The following is a 17,372-nucleotide window of genomic DNA, read 5'->3' as shown; positions in this document are numbered from 1 at the left end:
GTACCTGGAATTGAATTCTGGGGCACTCTACTGAGCCACATCCCAAACCCCCTATATTTAGAGACCAAGTCTCACTTAGTTGCTTAGTGTCTCGCTCTTGCTGAGGCTGGCTTTGAACTTGGGATCCTTCTAGCTCAGCCTCCTGAGCCACTGGGATTACAGGTGTGCACCACCACACCCAGCAAAATATCATTGTTCTTATATTTTTCTTAAATTTTAATAATTTTATACTCTTATTGCTAATAAGCATAGATTGCTTTTTAAAAGCATACTAGTTATGCTAAGAAGTATTTCCTCATAGTACCATATAACATGTCTTTACTTTTAGTAGATTGAGTAATTGGATTTCATTTAGTGATTGTAATAATCTTGTGTATTTCCCCCTTTTAGTCACTGAACAGCAAATTGCCCAAAAGATAATCAATTTCATGAAAGAAGATGAAGAACTCATACAGAAATTTTCAAAGTATGAACAGAAGGTATAATTATTTTTTTGTTTCTTTCTCCCTTGGTTCTAGCTTGAATCATTTCTACCTGTTTTAATTTAAAAATCATATTTTAAAGTTTTTATTTCATTATTTCCTACAAATCATCCAAATTCTAAGCAGTCATATGTATTAAGTACTGCTTTCTTCTGGAAAGGGTCACTTGTCTGGAAGTAACTTGTATAGTAGCACTATAATTTGTGTATCTTAATTCTGAATGCTTTATTTACATAGATAAAGGAATCAGAGAAACAGATCCAAGAAACCATGAAACAAAATATGATTCTTTCTGATGAAGCAACTAAATATAAGGTAAAAATCCCTTCTTTGGGGGGAATTACATTCTAAACTCAAAAGTAAATGTAATGAGTGAGTAATCTTGACACCTTTTTTCCCAGGATGAAATAAAGCTTCTTGAAAAAGCTAAAGAATTTCTGGATGAGAGAGCTAAAAGTCTTCATGTTATGTTAGAATCTGAAAGAGAACAGAATGCTAAGAATCACGACTTGGTAAGAGTTTTGCTGCTAAGTGTTGCTTTAATTTGGCTTTTGAAATATTTTGTAAAATTGGTTAAGTTGAACTTAGTCCAGCTGTTGACTAAAGTAAGATTAGGAGTCAAGGAAGTTGAACCCACATCTGTGCCCATTTTGTGGAACTTTTAAGTACTGATACAACAAATTATTTTTATGGGCCTAGGAAATATTTTTATTCTCAACCTTGGATAATTTTCATATTGCTTTGTTCTGCCCTTGGAAACATGCAGATCAACTAAAAAACTATTGTCCAATTGAACAGTATTTGTTTACTTTTTACTTGAAAGAGTAATGAATTAATCAATTTTCTGTACTTAAAAAAATTTTACTTACATATTTCATTTTCAATTTCTATAAGTTTCTATAATTACATAAAAGTTGCAAAAGATAGTAGAGAGTGTGTTCTGAAATATCCTACCCCCAAGTAAGCTTGATCACCTAGCTGAGGTAGTATTTATCAGATTTCGTCACTGTAAAAATTCTTTCCAATCCTTTTCATATTATATTCTTTGGAAGTTACCATGCACAGCCCACAGTTAAAGTATGAAGAGTTACGAGCTCAGGATGCAGCTCATGGTAGAGCACTTGCCTAGAATGCATGAGGCCCAGGATTCAATCCCAGGCATTGCAAACAAAGATTGGGGAGTTATGTCCACTTCCTTAAGGAGCGAATATCTTTATAAATTTTTGAGAATTCTTCTGTATGTGAGATTAGTCTATTCTTCCTTAAATTTTATCATTTTTTACTTCAGATAAGAAAATTTTAAAAATGATCTTGGGAAATTTTTTTCTCTATCACTAGAAAAAAAATTACTAATTTGAACTGATTTATTTAAAACAGTAATTAATTAATTTTCTATGCTTTAAAACATTTTATTATTGCATTATGATTTTCTATACTTTGACCTTTTTTTCTGGTTATCTCATAAACAGTAAGGTTGTGGATGCCATGAAATATTTATGACTTCGTTTTCCCTCATCTCTTTCAGTTCTTGATTTTTTGCTTAGTCCAAAGCTGGATCCCCTGCATTACTGAAATGTAATGGGATGGCTTGACAAATATTTTGTTGTGTTTATCTTTTTTAGTATATATATGTGTGTACACACACGCACACATGCACACACACACACACACACACATATCACTATTTCTACTGAAATCCTAATGCATATTTTGTGTTCTGTTTTCACCTGGCAGATAATTGAAAATAAGAAATCTATAGAGAAGCTTGAAGATGTCATTTCAGTGAATACTTCTGAATTTTCAGAGGTAAAGCTGCCAACTCTTGCTAATGGGATAGTTGGCATAATGGGATATTAATACTATATCTTAGTTTTGTTGCGGACCAAAAATTTGAAGTGTGCTAAAATGTGCAAAAAATGAGAACTATATGATGTCTGGTTTGGGAAAGTATAACTTTGTTTTTTCTTTGGAATTAATTCACTAACTCTAGTGTTTTGCATTAGCTTCAAATTGTCTTTAATGAAGCTAAGCTTCGTGAAGAGAAGGTGAAGTTGGAATGCTGTCAGCTTCAGAAAGAAAATACCATACTTAAGACGACGAAAGAGCAGGTAAAGAAAATTTGATGTCATACATAATGTAAACTAGAGAAGTGAATATCATTATCTTGTATCTTTCTTGGATCTGTTTCTGAGGTAAGGAATATTCATGTAGGACCTTTTCTAGATATGAAAAGTTTAAACATGCTCCCTAAATTGAGTGCATGTATATGTTCTCCATCTGTTTTGGATTTTTGGATTATTGCTTTTCTTATCAAATGTCAATCAGTTATTAACTTGCATAGCCTCAAAGAAACTTTTTAAACCAGAAAATTAAGTATTTTATGATCCTCTTTTGAGTAGTTACTGATTCACTGGCCAAGGGAAGATTACATGATAAGGAGTCTAAATTTAGGAGACAGTCATATGTGCCCAGCCATTCCTGCTGGAGGTAAATTATTTGAATTGGCAGCAATTTTCTGGGGAATGCAATAAACAGGGTCAACTTCCTGAGAACTCTGATGTTCTTACTGCAGCTGTGAGAGTTGGGGCCACTCTGCCCTCTTCCTTAACCAAGGTCTCAACCCCCTCCATTGAGGCAGGCCACCGAGGAGTATGGTTCTCTATTTCTTTGTCTAAGTCTTGTAGTCCTGATGTATCCAGTGCAGAAACCCCTCCCTAACCCACAGGAATTCATGTGTTTTGACTTTTCAGTTGCAGCAGGAAGTCAAAGACTGGTGTACATCACACGCTGAGCTCAGTGAACACATCAAATCATTTGAGAAGTCCCAGAAAGATTTACTTGTATTTCTTAATCACAAAGATGATACTATTAATGTAAGTTTATACTCCAAATACATGTTTCATCTCATGATTTCTCCTGAAATCTTCTGAATTAAAATCGAGAGTCTTCCAACCTTTTGCTTCTTTTCTAGGCTTTGACTAATTATATCACACAGTTGAATCAGTTACAATGTGAATCTGAATCTGAGGATCAAAATAGAGAAGATGAGTCAGATGAATTAACCAACGGAGAGGTAGCAGGTAAGATCAGTCTCAGGGAGGTTGAATCCTTTTTTTGCTTTCCTGTCTTTAATTAAGTATTTATACAGATGCCACTTTTCAGCTAGCTGATTTTCTTATTAAGCTTCAGGGTTGTAGACACATATCACTGGATCTATAGATATGTCTGTTGCATTGGCAGAGGTGGGTTGCTGGGGTATAATGTAGCAATAGGCATGTGAAGAACACTGACCTTTTCTATCCCATTGAAAACTAGTAAGTACACTGCAGCTACAATAGTCACATCCTGTACAATACTTAGAGTATTGAACATTGTACAGTAAGAGAAATTTATTTCTTATGCAAATGATAGTTGATTTTGATACTCATCATCTCTATGGCTCTGTGGTTTTAAGGTCCACAGTCAGTCTTAAGAGTCCAGAGGTAGTTGGAACCATAAACTAAGGCTGTGAGAACAGAGTCTAGAGACTATCAGAAAGCTAGAGAGAGGGAGTGTAACAGTGTTTACTGATGAGGAAAATATTTCCAGATGTTTTCTCCCAAGTTGGATATTGCTTACATAGCAAGTATTTCAAACCACACCTGGTAGTAGATTCAGGGAGAAAATAGAGGATTGAATCTTTCTAAATAAGACACTTACTTGCCCAGGTGAAGATAGATCTGAGAGAGAAGAAAAGCTTTTATCTTACAAGAATAGCATAGATAACATTTTAGTTGTGCAAACTAGAAATTCACCTTTTTTTGTTTTGTTTTTAAGACAGACAGTACTTTTATTTATTTTTATGCTGAGGATCAAACTCAGTGCCTCACATATGCTAGGTGAGCACTCTACCACTGAGCCACAACCCCAGCCTGAAATTCACCTCTCTCTCTCTTTTTTTTAAATCTAAGCTTGCAATTCTCTTAAAAGTCATTAGTCTAATCAGTTTAGTTATTTAATTGATTTTTTTTTCTTCTGGTGTTTGAACACAATCATTATTTAGTTTGGGGAAGTTAGGAGAATATAGAGTTAAAAGTAAGGAAAGAAAAAGCAAAAGTCTTTTTGTTTTTTAGGTGATCGGAACCAGAAGATCAAAGATCAAATTAAGCAGATGATGGATGTCTCTCGGGTATAGTTCTTTGTAAGAGTCCCATAGTGCCTGTGAATTCTTCCTGTGCCTCACTTTTAAGAATACCTCTCTTTTCTGCAATTTTTAGACACAAACTACAATATCAGTAGTTGAAGAGGATCTAAAACTTTTACAACTTATGCTAAGAGCCTCGATGCCCACAAAATGTAATCTAAAAGGTGGGTTCTTTTTGAGAAGAAATTGCCATGTTGGAAAGACTTAAAATTTTATTGGAAAGATAAAGAATGGCTTCTTGCTTTCATGCTTCTTACTTTTCTTGGCACTACTCCCTCAAACAAGTTCTTAAGTCCTTGTACACATATAGAGATAAGCTGTTTTATTTTTTACAGACCAAATAAAGAAATTAGAAGGTGACTGCAATTCACTACAGTCTTCTAAAGTTGGACTGGAAGAGGAATGCAAAAGTCTAAGGCAGAAAGTGGAGATTTTAAATGAACTCTACCAGAAAAATGAGATGGCACTACAAAAGTAAGATTTTCATTGTTTGTTATTGTTATCACTGTGTGAACTAATAGATAATTTTATGTTTTCTTAAGATTATTTACAATTTCTTCTAGTTGTAATAAGTAGAGATTTGTCTTTTTTCCTTTGTGTTTTGTTTCCTATAAGTTGCATTTTTCTTTCCATTGTCAGTCTTAAGAGTCCTGAGGTAGTTGGAACCATAAACTAAGGCTGTGAGGACATCGTAATCAATTGTCAAATTCATATGAAGGCAGGAAGTGGTAAAATGGTATTAACAGTCACTGATGTGGAAATACCTCTCAAAGTTCTAGACCCTTTCTATGATCTCCCTATTTATTTTAATTACCTTTCATTGTGATCAGTTATGTAATTCTAATGTTTTGAACTTGTATCTCTAACTCTGGACCTTTAAAAATACTGAGTGATTTGGAATGACATGTTTTAGTAGAATAAAAACTTCAAAAAGGGATAATATTTACTTATTGATGGTACAAGTTTTGGACTTGAATATCTCAGATGTTCACACAAAATTGAACTGTGGCAAGGACCTTAGGAGTTATGATTACAGAAGTACTTGTTTGTAGAATATATTTATATATTAATCTTCTTAGTGTGGAGCTAGTTATTTTTTGAAAGTTCATTTGAAGTTTTTAATCCACAAAAATACTTGGATTCTCTAAAAATAGGTTGTGTCAGATTTTATTTGTTTGCACCTGATTTTACTCTTCGGTATATGTGTATATATATATCTTGTAAAGCAAAGACAGACCTTCTTACAGACCTAACTATTTTTAGGTATTTTGACTTCTGTTGCCTAATTAATGCATTAAATATTGAAACCTTTCCATTAACTTTTCTAAAATTCTGTGATCTTCAATCGACCTTTTTAGAATCTCAAATTTTTGTTCAGGCCAGTTCTAAATTCCTGGCCTGTTTCAAAGAAACATTTCTCATTTTATCACTTTTTTTTTAAAAAGAACACTTGTTTTCTCTGTCCCTACTAGTAATCTGAATGACCTAAATGGCAATTAATTTTTTTGTAATGCAGTTAAATTGTAGCACTATTTTTCTCAACTCCTCCAAAATTCATTCAGTCATCATCTGTGGTTTTTACTCTTTTTACTCATCCCCAGGTACTATGTTAGTTCATGCCTGTGTCATCTTTTCTGTTTCTAACCTAGATCATCTGTCTTCATTCTCCATTTTTTATATTTGTATATAACTTATTTCAAATTCTTAGTAGTTTTCTCTATAGCCGCTTGAGTGGACTTTCTAAAATATAAGTCTGTCCATGTCAATATGTGCGTGTGGTTTATGAAGAATTTGCTTTCTATTTGATGACCTGTTCTTTTTTTCTTCCTTGTATCTTTTTAATAGTTTAAATATTTTTAATTATTTTCCTCATCCCCTGTATAAGCTTGATGTAATCATAAATTATAATGGAATTATAATTATATAATTATAATTTTATTCATCTTCTCATAATTTAAAGGCCATGGTATATATTCTGGATTTAATAAAAACCTGACATAGATTAATAGGTTTATTATTTTTTTTTATGGGCTTTAAGTAGCTCCTGAATCAGATAACTGTTGTGGCATTGTATGTTAGTACTTCATATACTGTGAACTCCACAAGACATTCATTCAATTTATACACATATTTAAAGTTTCTGTAGTTCTGCATTCTACACTGTTGGTTTCTTATTTGAAATTATTTTCATTCTATTTGAACATTGTCCTTTAATGATAGATTTGATTAGTGTATCAAAGGTAATACAAGGATAAACAGAGAATAGTATTTTATTCACTAAATATTGCTACCTTTATAATCTGTATTAGGTTGACATGAACTTCATGATTAGAGTTAAAACCAGTTTCCATTTTTAAAGGATCTTTCTTTTGGCTACTGAATTTTGACTGTTACTTAGTTTTAGCAATTTAAAATTTAAAAATATCCAATTAATTACCATCTGTTTTAAATTTTTTCTTTAAGGAGTCCATTATCATTGTTGTTTGGTCTTATCCCTCTTCTAGTTTCTGTAGTCCTTTCTCTTTTTTTAACAGTTGTATTGGGAAGTGCCTAGGTGTAGTTTTCCCCACCTCACCCACTTTTCCTCTTGCAGTTATGTTGCTTGGGACCATTAAACACTTCTTGAATTTTCGAGTCTTTTTCTAAATGTTGATTTTACCTCATTTTAAATTGCTAAAACTAAGTAACAGTCAAAATTCAGTAGCCAAATGGAAACTGGTTTTAACTCTAATCATGAAGTTCATGTCAACCTAATACATAGGAATTTTAAAACTTTTAACTTCTTTAAAATCTTAAATTGCAGGTTAATATGGCTATGAAAGGGCCCCCTCCTTTCTCAGGGGTACCCTTCATGGGCCCCCCTATGGAACCCCCGATGCGACGGCCTCCACCACCTCCCTTTGGTATGGACCGCCATTTCAGCTCGGTGGGCCTTTTGGGCCTCGGCCAATTCCTCCACCATTTGGTATGATGATCTGAACAGTAGTGATTGACTTATAAATCACATTCATCTTTCATTTCTATTGCTTGCTAAAACAGTTGGTTGCTATCTCAGGTCTTAACAATGAAAGGATACAGCTGAGTACATTTTAACTTTTCCTCCAGTTTTTTGGGACATATGGGACACTACATAATCTTATACTGAGATAGGCAATAGCTATCTCATAGACAAGGATAAGGGGCTGTATAGAGAAAAGCCAGAAATATTACTTCTGCAGATGTTTGTTGAAAATATGTTGATATGCACTGCAATAGATGAAAAGGTGGATGAGACACATGCCATAACTTAAAATTTTGTCACAGATATGAAAATCCTATAACATAAAGTTTGTAATCACCCATAATGGAAGCATAAGCAGTATGTTATAGAATATAGAAAAGGAAAAGTCAAACCCTCCTTACCTTGAGAAAAGTCAGAGGGAAGTGTTAAAGAGGAGGATTTAACAGTGACCTAATAAATGTTGCTGATTTAATTAGGTGGCTGTGGAAGGCCTTTTCCAGGAGGGCATGCACCTTGATTCTGATGGCATGTGTAAAGTCCATGCTGAAATACTTCATGAATTTTTAATGGATACAGTAATAAATAGTGGGATTTCCTTTTATCAAAATTTCTTTGATGTAGTAAAGTTCTTATTTCATAATCTATCATCTTGTCATGGTAATATAGTACCTTGTGAGATAGATATAGAGATAGAAATAATTCTGCAATTATATAGTAGGGAAAGAAAAAAGATAAGCCTGGAGCTAGGTAGAGCCATGTTTAAATCCTTAATATGTTGCTTCATGGCTGGTTGGCCAGGCTATAACCTAAACTTGTTCCATTTCAGTTTGCCTCATCTGGCAAGTCAGGATGTTCACCAGTTGATGTTCTAGGCTTGGGAGAAATTAAACACTATATTAACATACTTGAAATCACCCAAGTTCAGAAATTTCTGGGTATTTACATAACTTCCTTTTTATTTTCCAGGTCCTAGTATCCGTCCACCAATAGGCTTCAGAGAATATGCACCAGGTGTTCCACCTGGACAATGGGATTTGCCTTTTGACCCTCGTGATTTTTTTCCAGGACCTGCACCATTTAGACCTTTAGGCTCATTTGGCCCAAGAGAGTACTTCATTCCTGGTGCCCCATTACCACCTCCAACTCATGGTCCCCAAGACTATGGGCCACCACCTGCTGCAAAAGACTTAATGTCTTCAGGCTTTAAAGATGAACCTCCACCTACACCCGATTCTCAGAGTAGTGAGGGCTGTTCACAGGCCTTAAAACAGGGCCCATAAAATTAACCTCTGACACTTAGTCAGAAAGTGGACTATGAACTATTCATTGTGTTGAAGGATTATTGGCTTCAAAATATAAAAGTTTATTTTAAATGGTTTATGTTTTTAGAATGAAGCTGCCTTGGTGCAGTATACATTTGGAGCCAAAATATTTTCCCCCTAAATATCCCCCACTTAAACTAGAGTATCCTTCCAACTTTAAAATGTGCAATAAGGAATACCTTTGTTTTAGTTAATGTAGCATATACAATTGCTAAATGGTTTAGAATGTCATAATTATGGACATTTCCTGTGGAAATGCTTTAAGAACATGTATTTCCAGTATCCTATTTTTAGTGTATTCCAGTTGATAACAGAGAAATGGTGTTTTATAAGCTTGATTTTTCTCTTTAAATATCTGGTCGCAGAGACTGTTACGCTAAAAATGTTTACTCAAAGATCATAAACTTCATTTTCCTTCTTGCTGAAGTTCTTTGTTGTAATAGTTCATAAAAAAATTGTTTATTAATATTTCCCAAGTGTCTGTTGATTCATTGGATCGTCATGAGACTTTGTGCCATTGGGGAAGCATGTAAACTCACTCTCAGAACTGAAGATGGTGACTTGGCAGCATATTTCCTGTTGCTCACTGTTAAGGAGGCTGGACCTTGGTCAACTGTGGACTTATACAGAGGAATTTCTTTTACTTGTGAGAAGTCTTGTGGCTCTATTTTTGTAGCACATTCATGTACTTTTTTCTAACCACTGTCCATGTGAGAATGGTTTTCTGAGAATGAGTTTACATTAGTAGCAAGAGTTGTTTGACCTGAAGTTCTACTGCTTTTGCCATTATTGCATTAAAACAGTAAAATATAGGGTGGTATGTTGTGTCTATAAAAAATAAGGAAATTTCTTTTAAAAAAAATGTGCACACACACTCTTCTCTTTCCCATACCTTGCCACTGATTTTCAAGGAATATGATAAAAAAATTAGAAAAGTATAATCCTCTAAGAATGAATGAAACCCTAAGGCTTATAATGTCCTTAATCAGCAACTATGGGCTGAATTAAATTCTTTTTTTTTTACAGATACTCAAATATATTTTATTTAAAAATCAATTAAAGCAAGTCCTGAATCTGTAACTACTGTCTTTAAAACAATGTTCCTAAGAACTAGCTCTCCAGAGCTGTAATTTTAATTACAGCAATTTTAACAGTACATTTTAAGAGGTTTAAGATTTAAATAAAATTATAAAAGCCTGGTACTTTTGTTTACTGCTAGACCATATTCTTCCATTATTTAAAGTTCTAGAAAGTAATAGGATTGTTGGAACCTAGAACATATCATTGTTCTTTTTATGTCCCCTAAGTATTCTCAAAATAGGGGCAAAAGCTTCAGTGTGAAACAAAATCTCTGTGAAACAAAATCTCTAAACTACTGAAGATGACTCAGAATCAAAAAGAATTTGAGTCCGTTAGGAAGAATTCAATCTACATAGCTTCCATTTAATATCAGAAGCAGCAGCTGTGTGTAAGAGAAAAACCATATAATACCTTATGCCATTTTTAGCCATGTAAAATAAAATTTAAGTCACAAACACCAATTTTGAATGTATCTTTCAACCTCTACAGGACACATGGCAATGCTGAAGTTACTATAACTTCTAATTTTAAAATAGCATTTAAATAAAGGTGATGTCAGCTAGGAAGATAGATTTTCAAGGAAAGGCAGATTTATTTTTTTATTCAAAGCAACAGTAGTTTTCCCTCTAAAGCCTTTTTTGTATTTATTCTATTAGTAAGCTATAATGCGTTCTACGTAGTTTATCTGAGCAGTTCTGAGCCCACCCATAATTTCCTCTCCTTACATCCATCTGATTGTACCACTTCTGTAGCAAAGCCTAAGGTAGCTGCCCATATACCGGTTGTGAGAGAATACTGTCCCTTGATTCAATTATACTTTTGTATCTCAAAAGTTTTAGAAGTCCTCTCCAGCAAATTGTGTTTGAGTTTAGTTACTAAAATCATTTCATTTGTGAAGCAGTAGTGTTTCAACCTGAAAGTATTACTGCTATAGTTGTAATTATTGTCCAGTGACTCATCCACTCCCACACTAGAAAGTAAATTTAAACAACTAATTTGTGAGATACAGATTGTTTTGTGTTAATTGCTTCAAGATAAAACCACCTTTTTTGGCAGGGGAGGTTTGGTCATTCAGGTCTGAATTAAAGCTAAGCTAATGACAATGTTCAATTTAAGTTTGTTTAATGCTGATGAAAGACATTCATACAAAGCATCCTCTTTTTTTTCATATAACCCCATTCTTTGGTGGCAGCTGGGGTTGTGGCTCAGTGGTAGAGTACTTGCCTAGCACAGGCAAGGCCCTGGGTTTAATCCTCAGCATCACATAAATAAATAGAGGTTAAAAAAAAAGCATTCTTATGTGAAGGATGCTAAATGTTTCTTTATATAAATTATCACTTTGAGGGGCTGGGGTTGCGTGTGAGGCACTGGGTTTGATCCTCAGCACCACATATAAATATAAAGGTACTGTGTTCATCTACAACCCCAAAAAAAAGGTTTGTTTTTTTTTAAATTATCACTTTGATATACATGTTTTATAGTCTATGAAAAAACAGAAAGAACAATGTATCAGTTTTGCTACATTTTAATAGTAGATTTTAAGGGAGCAACTTCAACATCAGTAACATCAAACAAAAAGGTACTGAGTACTCCACAGGGTACAGAGTGCTGCCAAGCACCTTGGAAAGTTTACATGACATGGAAAAGATGAGGCCCTTCTCTTGAGAAGTTTACAGTCTGGAAATTTTGACTACTCAGAGTTTCAGTTGAGTGAACATTTTATTAAGGCAAATTCTTCATTTCCTAGAACTACTGTAGACTGAACTATTTTTGCACTTGTGAAATTAACCCAATCCAGATGAAAGAAAAGACTAAATTTGGTTGAGAATTCTTTCAGGCTCATATCGTTTTATTAACATTCATCTAGTAAACAAAATTGACCTAACAGACAACTGAAAAATTAAAGACTAGATCTCTTGAAGTGCAAGGGCTAAAATTACTGTTATTCATTTTAAAAAGCAAACAGATGGTATGATTAGGGTTTACACTAGTTTAAAAATAGGCCAAGTATTGCATTCCCTTCATGCATTGTTAATTTAAAATAGTGAATATTAAAATACATGGGTTCTACATGTAACCCACAAAAAAGCTCCTCACAAATCTTTATGTTCTGTGTATCAAATATCCACCTTGTGTACTATGAAAGTTTTATTTATGTCTCATCATTAAGTTAAAAGTAATGTAAATGGTGAAATTATAATAGGCTAATGACCTGCATATTTTCATATGAATGTCAATATATCTAAATAGGAAATAAATGGCAGTTGTATCTACCTATATTAAAAAATAGAATATCTTTCCAGATTTTGCATACTCATCACTTTATAAAGACAAGGTATGCAGGTTTTAAGGTTTCACAGTCAGTTGTCAGAAAAACAGCAGTTGTTCCTGCAGTATCTCATTAGCATCTGACTCAATTATTTTTAGATGACATGATTTAAACCCACCCAAAAATTTGTAATTATTCTGAGAGAGATGGTTTTAATGTTAACCCTAGAATCATTAATGTTAACCCTAGAAACAATAGCAATGTGATGTAGAACAACTAATCAACATGACTAAAAATATGCTCACTTTCAGAAAAACAATCTGGTCATCTGGAAAAAAATCACAGCTACAATCTGGGGGGCACTCCCATATAAGATATTGATCTGGTCAAGGCACACTATTTCTAAGTAGAACTATCAGATGAGGGTGAATTTAGGCCAGCTCTAAGGAACAGCCTATAAGACAGATCATAACTGATCCAATTTCCTTTCAAAGCAATCTGGTACTATCCTACCCACTTCAATTCAAAAGTTTGAAGTTAATTCAAATCAAAAGACCATATTGGAGCAAAAGTGAGCAAATGTGTAAACTCTAGCACATTCTTATTGCTGTATTTTAAAGTTTGAAGATGAGCATACGTACCACAGCAGTATTGTTCCAGGAAGCAGGGTAGGAACAGTGGTAAATTAGGAAAAAGACTATTAATTGCACAATTAATAGAAAAGTAAAAACATGTTTCAAAATCTACAATAAACCTTGTATCCAAAGGAGTCATAACAATGAGGTGCTGGACTTTAGTTCTGTGGTACAGCTTTGCAATGGACTCGCTGGCCTCCTGAAGGATGAATATGCTACCCAGAACTATGATGGTTTGTACTGAGTGGTAAAATTCACAGAAATTCCACATTACTCATGTCAGAATCATTCCTTGTACAAAGTTTGATGTAGATGAAGATAAAGTGGTTTCTTGGTCAATAACTGCAATTTCTTTCTTTTAAAGTCAGTGGGTTTCTTGTATCTGTAACCACAATAGAAAGATGATTGTTTAAAATACTTTGATGATTGATTTACTCCAATGTTACATTCTAGATAAGAGGGACTAAGAAGAAACATGAACTAGTAACCATTAGTACAGTATGAATCCTATATGTATATCACTTACAGTTCTATTACAATTGGCCCAGGTTTAATCTCATCCATCTCCATGAAAGCAAAACACTTGGTGCTGGTAAACCTTTTTTTAGGCTTGTAGTGTTTGAATTCAAAGAAGATAGCTGCACCTAAGGAATTAAAACAAACCACATAAGCCAGAGACCACACATTTCAAACAGTCTGATGACACAACTGTTGATAACTCACTGTGGCTGTCACTCCAAGCTCATCTACCATGTCTGAGTGACATTTCTCCATATCATTTAATTCTACAAAGTACAACAAAATTGTATAGCAAGAATGTAAGTTATGTACACAGGTAGAATCATAAACTACCAAAGAATATAAAATATTAAATACCACAAGAAAAACGGAAGTTACTTAAGTATCAGCAGTACCTATAAAAATGGTTTCAATAAGCACCTATATTAGAATAGAAATTTAAAAGAGTTCCTTTGATATTTTATTTCTCTCCCTCCTGAAACCACCATGCCCAGATTGTCCTTTCCATATTCTTACAAACTAACTGCCAGTTATAGTATCTTTTTACCCAAAGCATCTTATTGAAAGAAAAAAAATAATTCATTAACTGTTAGAAAGTAATCATTAGGTTCCTAAAAGGACTTAAGGTAATTATTAGAGAACCTGCTTCCTTAACTCTGTATTATGAGAAATACTTCCCTGTCAAATAATATTTAACCACATTATTACACAACTAGATAATGCAACTGCTAATTCTCATAATTAAAAAAAATGTTGATTTGACTTTCTTTAAGTCAATATTCATAACTATGTGACATAAGATCTTGTTTTAAGTACACTATCAACACAAACCCAGATAAGTACTGTCCTTAAGAAGTCCTTAAGAAGTCAGTAACTGATAATTACAAACCTTTGGTTAATTTTTCAATATGCTTCTGGAGCTCAATGTCCACATTAAAATGAACATATGTATCTTCTTTTCTTGAAGCCACAGGAGTATCTTGCACAGGAGTTAAATCTATGCCATTCAGATCTGGAGAAACAAATAAGTTTCTGCTTATGAGCATTCACATATACAGACAGAAAATCTAGAAACTGCAAAGGTTACAGTTCCTAAAGAGGCATGAAAAGAGCTGAGAGGAGATTCTCAGGCTAAGAGATTCCTATTTGGTGTGAGCAAGTATGTGAGAGTTGTTGAAGTTCATGGGGTATGTGGAGAGAAATGAATATAGACTGGATAGGAGACCTCATGAAGGGGACAAGGAAGCCTTTACATGGCCAAGTGGACAAAACTTGATCTTCATAGTGAAGTGGTAAAAAGAACAAACATGTTTTCCTTAGGGAATAGTCCACTATATTTTTCTATGCAAAAAAAAAAAATCTGGAGTATATAATTTGCCACAATGGAGCTCTGCCACCAATTTCTAACTTTGAGCAAGTATATGGCTTATTTAGAAAAGCCTTTAAACCTAACCTTATCATAATTTCCCTGTTAAGAACCAAAAATGGATGAGAACAGCCAACAAAAACCCTTTGGTTAATGAATAATTTTTCATATATATTATCTAAATTCTGGTTATACTGTTTACAACATACCCTGAATTTACAACAACCAGATGGTACATTATATATAGTTTTAATTTTCTGGGTTTTAAAATCTCAGTTTAATCAAATTCAACATGGACTCATTTAATAACTCCTCAGTGTTTATGTGTTATTCATTTATGTGTCTCAAAAAGCTCAAAAACAATTTAGTACATTTAATAATTAAAAAATATTTACATAAAAATATTTCAGTTTAACATATACAAAGGTAACTTAACATTTACAACATCATTAAATATTTTTGTGTTTTAAGTATACTTTCTGAATGAGTATGCAGTTTTACAAATGGTCTATCAAACAATGTAAATATTTTCCAGTATACTATATATTTGATAACTAGTAACATCGGAATTTAAAAGTGTACCAGTATTAGTGCTGTGGATTAGGTTCTTTAAATAAATCTTTTTCTTTGTGGTCATATTTTTCTTTTAATTAGCACTAATGAACCCATGGATCTGACTTTATTTCTGCAATTGATAAAAGTTCCTCCATTTAATTTCAGCACCGATCTGTTCCTTTGGTGCAAAACTACAGATTAAAATAAGCCATTTGTACTAACTATAGTTATTTCTGTAAAATGGTATCATTTATTCCTTAATCACATCTTCATCCCACGGGATTGCTCTCAGGGCATGGATGTTATGGACGCACCCTACTTTCCTGTCCCCTGATTTTCATCTGCCTCTGTAGGACTCACCTATGTAGATACCTCAGTAGCACAGGAAGAAGAGGGGCTGAAGCAGGAGAGATGGGAAAACAGGACATGGGGCTTTGTGTAGAAAACTACACACCCATGGAAGGTGAGGAGTGCTATTGTTAATCTACATCCTGAAGGCTGTAGCTGCTGTTAAGGACAATGTGTATGTTTAGTCCGCACATTAGCTGGAATCTGAAGAGCAAAAATCTATACAAACTCAAAAGCAAGTAGGAAATATATTTTGTAAGTCTTTCAGAACTATGTTCTGTTATGATCTCTTCTAGGATTTTGCCTCATTATAGAATGCATTAAAGTAAGTTGTCACATATACAAGACCATCCCCTGTCAAAAACTTTGTCCCATATGAGAAAAAACATAATGCAATTTGCCAGTTATTTACCCTTTACACTAACTGTAATATAGGGATCAATGCACTGTCCAGGGTCTTTCAGACCAATTTTCTCAATCCTGATAGTGAGTAATGTCATTCCTGGTTCTGATGGCAACCTTGGTAATAAAGTACCTGGCAACAGAGAAACCTCAATAAAAGATAGCTCCACCAATATTTCAGAGTAAATACTTTGACAAACAGAAGATATAGCCTACCTCTTAAGAACTAGCTAGGCATTATGTATTTTTATGTCCAAAATTCATGAACATCTGATTTATACTTTTTTAGAAAAATATTTAATTTTACACATAATATATCTGCATTTCCCAACCATACAATCACCTTTAAGCAGAAATAATAATTTCTATAATAATAGTGTATAGTATGTATAATAAAAGTTTGTTAAAAACATCACTTGAGGAAGCCCAATTATACATAATAGTATAATATGCTCACATAATATTTATATTCCATATGTACTTCTATATTATACTCAGCATCTTAATATGAAGTGGTAGAACAAAGACAAGAAAAGCTTTTAAATTACTTGTTATTCTGTTCTAAAGTCTGAGACATTTAATATCAGAGTTGATCAATACATTCTTTCCTTTAGTTACTCCTAATAAAGAATAATTTACAATTTGATATTTATGTTTTAATTTAACTATATAGTCTAACTTCTATTCTTCATTCTATTTTGTATGATTTATTCTAAGAAAGTAGTAATATACAGACTGCCATATAAAAGGGCCATTTGTATAACTGAACATTTTCCCCAAAACCAAGTAAAATTTTTAAAACTAAAACCCACCCAGAACAACATGACAACATTCACCCACCAAGAACATATGAAGGAAGAAATCAACTGTTCAGTATGTTCCCTTTTTTGAAACTACCAGTAGAGAACAGATGCAAATAAGCTGATTTTAATCAAGTATGTATACAGAACCTCAAAATACATTTAACAAAAGATTTTGGTTGATGTTTTTCAAGTTTCTATTCATCAATGTGTTATGCTATTTTTAATGATGAGTTATTTGAAATACATGAAGCAATCAACACACTATATTTGAAAATACACATTTGATTGATGGCAAATGTGGCTTGAGGAAATTTTGGGAGGTGATGGGAATGTTCTGAACTTGTATAGTGGTGACAGATGCAAAACTCTATAGAGGTGTCAAAAATCAATGAATTTTATTCTTACAG

The 17,372-nt window shown here is 33.4% G+C and overlaps 1 pseudogene; it reads right to left on the bottom strand.

Annotated features, from left to right (window-relative positions):
• Nucleotides 1–13,257: 13,257 nt before the first annotated feature.
• Nucleotides 13,258–17,372, bottom strand: part of LOC143388427 (axin interactor, dorsalization-associated protein-like) — a 36,746-nt pseudogene continuing 32,631 nt past the window's right edge.

This window comes from Callospermophilus lateralis, unplaced genomic scaffold, assembly GCF_048772815.1.
Source record: "Callospermophilus lateralis isolate mCalLat2 unplaced genomic scaffold, mCalLat2.hap1 Scaffold_193, whole genome shotgun sequence".
In the NCBI taxonomy this organism is placed as follows: Eukaryota; Metazoa; Chordata; class Mammalia; order Rodentia; family Sciuridae; genus Callospermophilus; species Callospermophilus lateralis.
Note: the sequence above shows the minus strand (reverse complement) of the source record. Positions and strands in the feature narration are given on the sequence as shown.